This window comes from Rhipicephalus microplus, chromosome 5 (genome assembly GCF_043290135.1).
Source record: "Rhipicephalus microplus isolate Deutch F79 chromosome 5, USDA_Rmic, whole genome shotgun sequence".
NCBI lineage: Eukaryota > Metazoa > Arthropoda > Arachnida > Ixodida > Ixodidae > Rhipicephalus > Rhipicephalus microplus.
The window spans coordinates 221,638,601-221,652,034 of NC_134704.1; the positions used below are offsets into that span (position 1 = coordinate 221,638,601).

The following is a 13,434-nucleotide window of genomic DNA, read 5'->3' on the forward strand; positions in this document are numbered from 1 at the left end:
ACTGTTATCAGCAGTCCCGCAGAAGGGGCCTGGGCCTCGGAGGTGGGTCACGACAATGTGACTGGGTGCATTCGGCATAGCGGGGGCTGAATCAGCAGAATTGTCTGCCAGCATGATGGACTGTCCAAGAATACGCCCGCTGCGAAGTTCCGTTGTGTGCTCCTGATGTGCCCAGCACCTCCACCAAAGATATTACGGGGAGATGACAGAAAATGAGTGTATTTACAATATTCATAGTAACAATACTGCGGTTAAAAACAACCACGATGGCCAGGACAGGCACCACCTAGTCTTCTAACTTCTTCGGTTTCTAGGTAAGCGGCACATAGCAATACTGTCAGTGTCGTGGTTTTGGGACATTAACCCCCCCGCCACTCAAAAAACGCAATTGAAGAGCTCGTTACTCCTGACGGTAAGGCGAAACAAAAGTCGCTCATGGTGGAATGGCACAATGTTACTGCACAACATTGATGAGTATCTGATTGTGACTTGTGAGGGCCACACCTGGTGGATCCAAGAGACTAGTGGGATTAGTGGGCACCATTCTTTAACATCAGCTTTGACAAGGCTGTATGCATGATACTGAGGTAGTAGTGCAGAGCCAAATGCTTCTGCCTGTGGCTAAGGTGACTAATTGTAACGTTATGATATTACAGCTAGTGCAAGGAGTTGTTCTCGCTTTGGTTCAATCAAAGATGAAGCATCAAGTGCAGCGGTGGCGATGAGCTGCTCCTTCGCATAAATTTAGGTTCACTTTAAAGAATTCCACATGGCCTAATTTGATCCGAAGTCACCCACTGTGGGCCCCGTCGCGGTGGTCTACTGGCTAAAATACTATGCTGCTGACCCGCAGGCCGTGGCATTGAATCCCGGCTGTGGTGTCTACATTTCTGATGGAGGTGGAAATGGTGTAGGCCAGTGTGCCCAGATTTGGGAGCCCGTTAAAGAACCCCAGGTGGTCGAAATTTCCGGAGCCCTCCACTACAGCGTCTCTCATAATCATATGGTGGTTTTGGGACGTTAAACCCCACATATCATCAGTCACCCACTGCGGTGTGCTTCACAATCATATCATCGTTTCGCCACATAAAACGCTAGAAATGATGTTTGAAACCAAGTTGGCTCTGTGCCTAGGACTGTCGTGAGCCCAGTTGGTGGGAGGCAGCTGCCCTTCAGTGCAGCGTTGCACCAGGCACATTTTTCTCTATGCTGTGGCTCAAAGAATGGGGCCTCTTCTTTGCTCTCTTGGCAGCTGGCTCAACTGCTGGGCGCCCTGTAGGGACCCTCTTGGACCCCCTTGTAAGCCCTGGCCTACGCCTAGCAGTGCTGGTCGGTTGCACCCTTATGTGACGGGCCCGGCGACGTCTTGCTGCAGCGGTAGCCTTGAATGCCAGCATCAGTCCTGTCCCATCGCTGCTGTTCTGAACATGAGCAAGCTCCTCTGCAAGGCCCTTCACGATATCAAGGTAAGCTGGATTGTGTGCATTCATAGAATGCACACGCCGCAACTGGACCTCCAGGAACTCATATGCATGTTCTTGGGCCTGCACAAAAAGTGATGAAAGAAATATACTTCAAGTGTACAGCACACCAACAAGAACTGCACATTTATTTTGCTCCTCTTTAACTGCAGACAACTGCTCGAGAATAAAGTTCAAGCTGAGGAGTCAGTTTAAGTTAAGGTTTTCCTGTCACCTGTTTTGACTATTCTGTTAGTGGAAGTGCTGCTAATACCAACAATTGGTGACCTGTAGTCCCAAACATGGAACAATACGACACCAATAGTGTTGAAATCTTGAAATCGCCCTCAGAATGATGACATCCACCAATATGAAATGGTAAATTCGTGAGTGCAATGGAGCACAATAATATGCTTACAGGAATAAAAGAAGCCTTGACTACTGTTCAGTAGCATTCCCCATGTTTAATTGAAAAGTACTTCAGGGCCCTTTCAAGGGGCTTGTCCTACCTGGGCAAGTTAAGCTGCATCAGGCACCGACGGTACAGGTGCGAGGTGTGTGGCCTCTTGCGTGCTGGTGCCTTGCATTGTTTGGAGTTTGTCTGGCTCCTCCTGCTGGGCACTGGTACCTGCCGTGGTTCTGGAACTACTGCTGGGCTCCTCCTCTTGGAAGGGTTCGAAAAATATCCTGGGGGGACACTTCTCGCCCAGGGCCAGCTGTCCCAGTTGGTACCGGTCGTCAGTACTTAATGCCGGAGCATTCGGAAACAGTCCTCCGTACTTTTTCTGCACCAAAGCCTGGTGCTTACAAAATACACCTTGTTTACCAAAAAGACACGTACATAGTCCTATGTCAGCATAGACCTCATAACTGGAGCTGGGGTGGGTCGCACTAGGCACAATGTGCTGTCCCTGGCCTACGACTTGGATGGCCTCGGCTGTGTCTTTCGGCATTCTCGACAGCAGCCGCTTGTACAATAGTTGATGGGCTGCAACACGGCTGTAGGCGTGGTGGAGGATACGGCTTTCAAAGCATTTCTCCCACACCAGAGCCACCGAGTCTACGAGTGCGACTGCATTAAATGCTTCGACTCTGTTCAGGATAATGTCTTTGAGCACGCGTATGGTTGCCTCCGCAAAATTGTTGGTGTTGTGGCCCCTTGTCAACACGTCCACACGGTAGAGCTGCACCCACTCTTCTTGTCGGCGCAAGAATGTCAGAACTCTAGACACGAAGGCATCGTGTTGTAGGGCCTTCACTTCGGCAGTGGCAGCTTCAAGTTTTTCTGCTGTGTCTGCATACATGACCTGCAGAGAGCAGGAAATTTTTCAATGAGGTGCTCGTATTTGGATATTTTCGCTTTTTTTAAACTACACCATAATACAGATTCATGCTTCACTGTCTGCATTGAAGTCACTTTGTGATCTGCACATGCTTGCCCCAGTTCAAAGGGCCAGTAAACAACCCCCAAGGACCAAAAATCAAAAATATGTGCACCTTTGCTCCGTGAACATGCTGCCTCCTCAAGGATTTTGCAAATACTTTATTAAGGAATTCACAGGGGTTAGAACATTGGTTTCAGCTAGTTTCAAATTTTCGTGCGGTCTCGCCACCCTTCTCTTTCAAAGGAAGGAAAAGGCGTAGCCTGCCGTCGTGACTGGTTTAACCCAACCGATGAGCTGCGTGCTTCGTCAAGTCGCCGATCGGCGAATTTGTGTCACTGCTCATGAAAGGAGGATTGGTCAGGTGTAGGAAAGGAGCGCGGGAATTGTTTTTCGAAATGGAGGCTGTGCACGGTGCGCAGCGCTGTAATCTGGAAATTGATTGCCGCGGTCTGCTCCACGAATTGCCAAGCGGTGGTCCATAAAAGTTGATGCTGCTGACATTTTCTGTACGCTTGTGCGAATAGGGAATTTTAGGTTCGAAGCGAATAGTGATTTTGGTCGAATAATATCTAATTGAATTGTAATAGTGTATATATTGCCTATTATAAACAAAAAGGGGCATATTTGTCATGGCCAAACAAACTTGCACAGATCTTTAAAAATTGAAGCAGGGCCTATGCAAAGGCCATTTTTTTTTCATCAAAGGAAGTGGCAACAACTTCGAATTGTAGCAGCATTCGACTTTTGGTGCAGTCCAAGTAATAGCCAGTAAAATATGCTGCGTTTCAATTTTTTTTACATAGTGCATATAAATTTGTGTAACGAGCTTTTAAACTGAAAACAAAAAAAAAGCAGAATCGATGTCATTGTAATTCTTTATTAAAACCTTGAAGTAGGGCTTTGCTGCAGTGCGAATTTCTCTTGATTACGTGTTTTCATGGCTTAGCACCAATTCACCGCAGTGAAACCACTTTTACATGTGGTCTAATATGCTTGGGTAAGTGCTTTCATGGTTTAGCATCCCTCCACTGCCGTGAAAGCACCTTTACAGAGTGTTACATGTGGACTAATATACACCTATTTTGTTCGGTTTCTATAATTCAAAATTTTCAGCAATTTAACTTCGATTCAAATCAAATTTGATTACTGCATTATTCATTTGAATATTCAAAGCTTTTGAATATTTGTACAAGCCTCATTTTATGGCATTTGAAATCATTTGAACCCACCAGACGTTTACTGGTGTACTTTTTAAATGTGATTAAAATGGACACAAGTACTGTCTGCGTTGTCATCTGCAGATTAGGGCATCTTGTGCGACATACACTCCAAATTATATCACGAGGAAGTAAAGGTAATTCATGCACTAGCCTTGCAGGACAGCTGTGCTTTTTATACACCTGGATGGATGGATGGATGGATGTGGCTGTACCCTTTAGATCGGGCGGCGGCTAACGCCACCTAGCCGTAATACTTAGTGAACTAACCATTACATTTACCTTTTTTTTTCCTTTAAATAATGAAGTTGAGGATTCGTACTTCGCAGTGAAGGGTTTAATTTTCACTCGTGCCTTGACTTTAGCCACCAATCAGATAACCTCCTTCTAGTTAAGTCTACCCGCTTAAAGTCTATTTTGCCCTCGCTGTCCCTAAATCCCAGTGCTTTGAAAAACTCTGCGCCATCATCCTGAACTATAGGGTGAAGCCCTTTACAGAACATTATCAAGTGTTCGGCAGTTTCTTCTTCCTCTCCACACGCACTGCATACTGTGTCGACCCCTTCGTATTTGGCCCGATATGTCTTGGTTCGCAGTACTCCCGTCCTAGCCTCAAACAGTAGAGAACAACCCCGAGTATTATCATAGATCCTTTCCTTGGCAATTTCCTGCTTAAAAGTTCGATAGATCTCTAGTGCGGACTTCTTAATCATGCCCATTCTCCACATGTCAGTCTCCGTTTCCTTCACTTTTTTCTTAACCGATAGTTCTTTTTGGTTTGGCCACCTGCTGTTTTCTAAGTATTTACCAGTCAACTTCCTGGTTCGCTTCCTCCATTTTGTATCGACATTCTTCATGTACAAGTAGCTGAAAACCTTCCTAGCCCAACGCTCTTCCCCCATTTCTCTCAATCGCTTCTCAAATTTTATCTTGCTGCTAGCTTCCCTGCCCTCAAATGATGTCCATCCCATATCACCCTGTACTCCCTGATTTGGTGTATTCCCGTGAGCTCCTAAAGCAAGCCTACCTATTCCACGTTGCTTAATTTCTAATCTTGCTTGAACTTCTGATCTCATGCACAAGACCGCATTGCTGAACGTCAGCCCAGGAACCATGACCCCTTTCCATATTCCTCTCACAACATCATACCTATTGTAATTCCACAGTGCCCTATTTTTCATGACTGCTGCATTCCTGTTACCTTTAGTCGTCACGTATATTTCGTGTTCCCTCAGATACTCGGTCCCATTGCTTATCCATACGCCCAGATATTTGTATTTATCTGTTATCTCTAGCGTGACCTCTTGTATTCTAAGCTCACTACCTTCGTTGTCATTGAAAATCATGACTGCTGATTTTTCCCTACTGAATCTAAAATCTAACCTATCTCCCTCATTACCGCAGATGTCCATCAATCTCTGCAAATCTTCCTTGTTGTTGGCCATTAGCACTATATCATCTGCGTACATTAATGCTGGTAGTGCCTGATCAATAAGTTTTCCTTGTTTGACTAAAGAGAGGTTGAAGCCCAGTCCACTTCCCTCTAATTTTGCCTCTAATCCTTGTAGGTACATCATGAATAATAAGGGTGACAGGGGGCACCCCTGCCTAAGCCCCCGTTTTACCTCTGCAGGCTTGGATACCTGTTTTTCCCACTTTATAACTACCTTGTTACCTTCATAGACACCCTTTAAAAGATTAGTGACTACATGTTCCACGCCTAGTGTGTCCAGTATTCCCCACAATTTCTCTTGAACCACGCTATCGTACGCTCCCTTGATATCCAAAAATGCTAGCCACAGGGGCCTGTGTTCTTTTTCTGCTATTTCGATGCACTGCGTCAGTGAGAACAGATTGTCTTCCAACCTCCTGTGTTTTCGAAACCCATTCTGCAGTTCCCCCAGCACCCCCTCATCCTCTATCCACGCCTGCAGTCTTTCCTTTATAATCTGCATCGCCAGCCTGTAGACCACTGATGTCACTGTTATAGGACGGTAGTTGTTTATGTCAGCTTTGTCCCCCTTTCCTTTATAGATCATGCTCATCCTGCTAAGTTTACATTCATCGGGAACTTCGCCATCGATTATTATTGTACTCACTGCCTCTCTCAAAGCCTGCTTAGACTTCGGACCTAATGTTTTTATCAGCCTAATTGGAATGCCATCTGGGCCTGTTGATGTACTACTAGGAACCCTTTTCTCAGCCCTTTCCCACTCTTGTTGTGAAAATGGAGCCATTGCACCACTTGATTCGTCTTTGTCTATTGTGGTGCATAAAGTACTTCTCTGTTGAAATTTTTCTGTCACCCTTGTTCTTATATATTCAATACTTCGTCCCCTTCTAGCCTAGCACCTTGGGCTGTAGTTATAAAGTTCTGCTCTAGGCTCGTCTCATTTCTTAGGGAGTTTAGGTGGTTCCAAAATTTCGCAGCTGCCTTTCTATCTTTTTTATGTACTTCTGCCAGCCACTGAGCTCCCTTCCTTCTAATCTTTTCATTGATCAGAAGGGATGCATCCCTTCTACAGCTTAGAAAGGTTGCCCATTTTCTTTCCACATCATCTGTCGGTTCACCCCGCTGCTTAGCATGTCTGTGTTCCCTAGAGGCTTCCTGACGTTTTGCTATGGCTCTCTTAACTTCCTCATCCCATCAACTTTTGCGTTTGTGTCTTCTTTTCCGGGGTGACTTGTCACGCGTCTTAGCAAGCTCTATCTCAAAGAGTCTAATTAGATTCGTGTATGTCCACACTGTCTTATTATCCTCCATGATTACTTTCTCAATTTGTTTAGTGGCTATTTCAATTTGCCTTTCTGGATAAAAATTTTCCTGTAGTTGCTCATCTTGTCTCCTTCCCACTTTCACTGCTCTTCCAAAACTTAGCTTGATACGTTTGTGATCGCTACCCAGACTTCTGGAGCCACCTTCATCTATGTGCATTTCCCTGAGCTTATCATACATCCTATGTGACATCAGTGCATAATCTATCGTCGACTGAAGCCTTCCTACCTCCCATGTTATTTGCCCTTCACACTTCTCGGTACTGTTGCAAATGATCAAATCAAGCCTTTCACACATATCCATGATCATTTTGCCTGTCGGGTCGGTATACCCATCTATATCTTCTATGTGCGCATTCATGTCTCCTAGTATAATTATCTCGCACTCTCTTCCTAACTCCTGAATGTCCTTTGATATACACTCTACCATTGCCTGGTTTTCCTCTCTGGCCTTTGCTCCCGTCCACAAGTACACGACACCAAGGAGTCTCATTTGACCTGCCACTTTCCCTTTTAGCCATAAATGTTCCTTGCACTCCTGCTTGACCCTTTGCCAGTCTGTACTTTTATGAATGAATGCCCCAATACCACCCCCCTTTCTGCTACCTTCTGTTCTATTACAATACTCCCACGCGTAGTCCGGATTGTTCGGAGGTTGTTCCATGTCCCTGAGATGTGTTTCTACAAAACCGTATACCATCGGCCTCTCTTCCCTTAGCTGTTCTTCTATCTCTTCCCACTTCAGCCTGTTCCTACCACCCTGCATGTTAATATACCCTATGTCTGAATTGGCTCGGCGCTCGTGGCTACGTCTATTTATGCCCCGGACTCTACGTATCTTAGATATTGGTTCCACTTTGGAATCGTATCTGTCCATACCACCTGTCGAAGAGTCTCCCTGGTTGTTTTCCTCGTTACTAGCTATCCTGCACCCCGAAGGGCTCGCTTGCCCCCCAAAAAAGCTACTGCGCGTCCTGCAAGTCGCCAACCCACCTCATGACCTAGCCGCCCATCGAAGTGAATTCTGTCTCGTTGAAAACCCCCCCACCTATGCACCTCTCTGTTTATTTCCACCACCTCAAAGCCTTTCTCTCGACTCATCCGCCATATCTCTTGGTTTGCGTTGACCAATGCTCTTTGCAGGTTGCTATCACGCACCGGTACCTCCGGTATCGTGCATATCACTACCTGCACCTTAGGAGAAGTGGCGCGCATGTCATCGACGCCTTTCGCCAGTGTGGCTGCTAGTCCTGCTGCATCTTCATTTAGGACATCGTTTAAACCGCCTGAAATTATCACGAGGTTGCGTCTATCAGCTGTCGTTTTGAGCTTTGCGCTCGCTTGCTTCACGACTGCTTCCAGCTTGCGTCCTGGGAACGCCCCTACTGCAACCCTCTTGTCACCTCTTACCCTCTCTTTGATGGCTTCTGTGCATCGATTTAAATTTGAGTCCCCGGCGATTATCACATGCTGTGACTTTTCCGCTGGAGCGTTCTGCACCTGGGGGCTACTTGCACCTGTGACGCCGGCTCTTTTGTTCCCTTCCTTCACCACCACTACCTCGCTGAAGCTGGGCCTTGCGACAGTTGAACCGGCTAAACCTGTTTTTTCCAAGCTTGCTTGCTTTTCCTTCTCCACCTTTCTGGTTGCCGGTTCCCTACTGTTTTCTCGGTAGGTCGCTTCTTTGTTCAGCTTCGCTAGCACTTCCTTGGCGGACTTCAGTCTTTCTCCCATTGCCCTCGTTTTTTCTTGCTCTGTCGCCAACGCAGTCTCGAGTTTGGCGATTCTCATCAGCAGTTCTCTCTGGGCAACCATCATTTTCTCCATTTTTTCCTCGACCTCACATTGCCTACACTTCGCGTCAGTCTCTTCTCCATCCGCTTCTACGCTTGGGTCCACTTTCAAACCCACTCCACATCCTGAACACTTTACAGTCTTTTTAACCATGCCTTTCTGACACCAATAGTCCCTATACTCGATAATTACTAAACTCGAGCCCTGCACTACGAAAAAAAAAAAAGAAAGTCCAAGCTCTACTACAAAAATTTGCGTGTTCAATGTACGCGCACCTCCCCAACGGGGTGGCAAAATAAAAAAAACAAAAAAATTCAAACACACACACCCGCACTAACTAATAAATACCTGGTGACTGGCCCCCGAAAAAGCCGTACCATAAAATAAGTGCTACGAAGATTTCAACCGCTGCCTTATAATTATAGAGACAAGCTCAAAACATGCAACAACACTTATCTGCGCAGTCGATCCGGAGCGCTCAAAAAACACGTCCATTTACCTTGACAGCCTGAACTGAACTCCTATGCTGCTATGCCAGCGCCATCATCTGGGAAACATGAAACGAATGCTAAAATAGCAGACCATTGTGAATTTGTTCACTAGGTGCAGATGCAACGAATGCACCTCGTATCTTAGAGCTAGAGTTACAACTAGATTGCAAAAAAAACTTGCCAGTTGGAAGGCAGACATGAATCGTCTCCTCTGGTCTTTGTCGACAGAGTTGTGAGATGTCATCAGCCAGGGCCACTCCGCTTGTGCCACATGAAAATGGCACAAAAGCTGCCTTGCTGACGGCCATGTCTGCTGCAGGGCGGCCTTCTCAGTCAGCACTCGAATTGTCACTCATGAGTACCTGTGGGGCCTGGCAGACAATGCAATAAAGTTGAAAGCTGTCCATAGTTATAAAGCCATAGAAAAGTCGTGGATGTTGTGAGAACAATTTTCGTGGGTGAATCTAAAAATATAAATAGCCTTGGCTAATAATTTTCTATTGAATTTGAGTTCGCTGTTTGCTTTTTAATAAACTGTAGAGAGCAGTAACATTTATGGTAAGTTTCAAGGTTAAAGACAAGTGTAAGTTTGCATCTGTTACCAGTATTTTAAAAAGAGGAGAGAGTTCGGGCAATAGGTCGACGAACTCACTCATTGGCCAACTCACACGAACTCGCTCAGACTCACATTATGAGTCTGAGTCTGGATAAGCACTATTTTTGTGAGTCGAAGTTCGAAAGAGTTTGTTTGAAGAAAATTTTAGTGAGTGTGAGTCCGAGCGGGTTCGGCTAAGCAAAATTTTGGAGAGTCTGAGTCCGAGTGTGTCTAAAGCGCAAAATATATTTCTTGAGTGAGTTCCACTTTCTTTTGCCGACTTGAGGTTCGACCTAGACATTTTCAGCATTACTCAGCTTTACCTAGATTCACATTTATACTCACATCTATTCATAGGTATTCCAAAGCAGTGCTTTTCATACACCGTTTCAATATTTATTAATTAGACGTTTTAATTATACAAGGGGGCACCTTGGCAGTCCCAAACTAAGTCTTCCAGGGAATTTCTCGACTATTATATTTTAACATCTCCTCCAAGAAAAATGACTTTACTGGTTTGGAAGCACTCGGAACTCGTTTTCGAAGATGCTGTGTGAAGCGGCACCAAGAAGAGCGATTACATCAGATATTGGTGTTAAAGAGCATTGACACCACAATCAAAGAAGCTAATTTCATTCTGATGAACTCATGAGTTGACTCAGTAGAACTCACTCACACTCAGGTCCAGCCGTGAGTCTGAGGCTGAGTGTGTGCGGTTGAGTAATGTTTGGTGCGTTTGAGTCTGAGTGAGTCCGGCTTAAAAACCTGTGTGGGCCTGTACAAAGGCTTACAGTATTGTTAAATAAATAAATATGTGTGAACGAGAGTTTGGGTGAGTTCAGCTCGGAAAAAATTTTGTGAGTCTGAGTACAATGAGTGGAAAGTTCAATATACAAGGTGCATTTGATTTACCTGCACCAATTGAAACCGGTTCACGGCTGTGCATGCAAAGTTCAGAAATTGTGAAGCGCAAGTTCAGTGGTGCAGGCACAGTGCAACACCCAAAACGAATGACGATGTGCTGATGCAGGCCTTATTTCTGTTCACTTAGTTAACACCGTTAAGGTAACACTGACTGATGGCCAAATGATTATGCATACAGTTTATGAGGCACAAACTTCTTAGCAAAAAACACATCGTGTTAGTGGAGGCAGGTACGGTGCCTACACCAAAGTATAGCGTCGTCTGCTCAGCTGCACGCGCGGCTGCACCAAGCCGGCACTGTCAGTGTGGGAGGGGCGGGAAATCGTGAACCAGCGCTGTACCTCTTCTGCACCTTTAGAAATGAATGGCAGGGTTCAGAGGTTGTCAATGCTGCACCGCTGAAACGAATGGCAAGACGCAAAACATTTAGAACTGGTTCACGTGGTGCAGGCAAATTGAACAGACTGATATATTTCATGAATGAGCCTGAGAGAGTTCCACAAGCTATGCCGACCTATGGTGTGGGCACATGTTTTAGCTTGAGAAACGCTTATCTAGCCTGAGTGAAATGCACAGAACAGGCACACTTCACCCACAATGATGGTGTCACATGGGAAAGATTAGAATTCATAGCCAAATGTGTGATGATGATGATGAGAGCATGTAGGTGATTTCTATAAATGCCCACAAGAACCACAAAGGCCCTCTCCTGTGGCTTAGTTTGTGCAGTATTGTTTACTTTTGTTTTTTTCACAAATAATTTCTGTCCTGGTACAACTTTTTTTTTTTTTTGGTCCAGCTTAATGGAGCTATTTACTATTGTGTCATTACTTACACTATGCAAATTCAGAAATGTCTTCAAAAGTAGTTACATAAGTTCCATAGGAAACTACAGGTTTTCCCGCTCACTTTGATCCAAGTGGCAGCTTAGATAATCTGCACGCCATTGAAATAATCTGAGCGCCAACCTCTTTAATCCATGTTTAGAAATGAATTTCTTTAGAAATGAAGCTCCAACATATTTAATCCTAGTGTCAACTCAATCAGGCCACGTGCCAGTGATTTTAATCCAAGTGCCACCATGTTTAACCCAATCGCCAATGGCTTGAATTCAGGTGCCAGTCAGTTCAATCCATGCACAAAAAGCACAATACGGGGGGCGTAAAAATGGCAATGCATTTGAAATGCAGTTTCTACAATATAAAATACTATAGTCAGAAAGTAGAATAAATCATTATTATTAGTATTCGCCGCTAGTATTCAAGGAAACAAAAATTCCGTGGTTCTCTTGAGCCATGTTTGCAGTGCTTATACTGTGCTATGTACAAGTTTGTAGATGAGTGCTTGGCCCGGGTGGAGTCATTTTAATAGCAATGAAAGAAAAAAGCAAGGATATTTTGTGTTCGTCAACAAAGCTCATAATTAGATTTGTATAGCATTACATGTCTGGGCCAGGTCATGTAATGCGGCAGACATAATATTGTTATTGGAGTGCCGGGATGCATAACAAGATATGAAGAACTTGACTGTGGGCAGTGATGAGTCAGAAACAGGTACATGCTCAATAAATTAGGGCAGAGCAAATTAGAAATCATTTAAGAGGTTTTCGTCCTGCAGGGCACATAAGACGCAAACTCGTGACCCTGATGTGGAAAACAGAAGTCATATTTTATATTCATATTAGTTATCTTTTATTCAAACAAAATTATGTGTATTCGATGAACGCGTGTTTCAAGCAAACACGCTTCAGGAATACTAGCGTTGTCTTTTTATATGAAAACAGGAGTTTTTCTTTTGATGCTTTTATAAAAAACTTAATTCCAAATGAACCAAAACAAATGCAACTTGAGTTTTGAATGGTTGTTTCTGATTTCAAGAATGAATGAATATCAAATCAAATCAAACTTTATTTATTTACTGGACAAAAACTGGAGGGTCGCCAAGGCTAAAAGCCGCGAGAAGGGCTTGACAAAGGCCCTGGTGACCATCTGTCTACACCGTTATCACCGGGCTGAGCAGACGACTGCAAATGCATCAGCGAATAAGTAGCCAAAAGCCGTCTGCTTAGCAGACGACACGAATCTATGCATATGGGATGGTGTACATGGTTAGCCAGAATTATGCAGTAGCGACGAACCATACACTGACTCTATGAGCAAATACTCTTAGTACCCATAAATGCAATTAACACACACTGTTCTTTTTTTATTTTGAAGCTATGATACCAAAATGTTAGGAGGAAATAGCAATGCGCACTTCATTTCATAAGCGCAAGCATGTATAGGTGAAGGAAAAGTTCTTCCTGTGACTTCATGTTTACGTTATTTTCACATTTATACTGTCTAAAGCGGCAAACTAGTGTTTCTAGTGCGTGGATTAAAATGACTGGCACTTTAATTAGTCATTGGTAATTGGATTAAACTCACTGACATGCGGCCTCATTGAGTTGGCGCTTGGATTAAATATTTGGCACATGGATTAAATAGCTCGGCACTCAGATTATTTCAATGGCAAGCAGATTATTTAAGCTGGCACTTGGATTAAAGTGGGCGCGAAAACCTGTAGTTAAGGGGAGACGCGGGTCGAAAAGTCGCGTTTTTTTTCCAAATTTCACCTTTTCTGTTTTTTGTTGCTTTATCATCTTTATACATTATATTTTGACATCTGAAAATATCACAGCGAAATAAGCATCAGAAGTCAGTGAAAAACGCGTCTGAGTGAGCGGCAGTGACGCGCGGCATCACGAAATTTACACAAAACGGGCTGCTGTTCGCGTGCTCGCGGGGCCGCGAA

The 13,434-nt window shown here is 44.5% G+C and overlaps 1 pseudogene; it reads right to left on the reverse strand.

Moving 5' to 3' along the window:
* Positions 1-373: 373 nt before the first annotated feature.
* On the reverse strand, positions 374-13,073 carry LOC142817200 (uncharacterized; annotated as a pseudogene).
* Between the last annotated feature and the right edge of the window lie 361 nt (positions 13,074-13,434).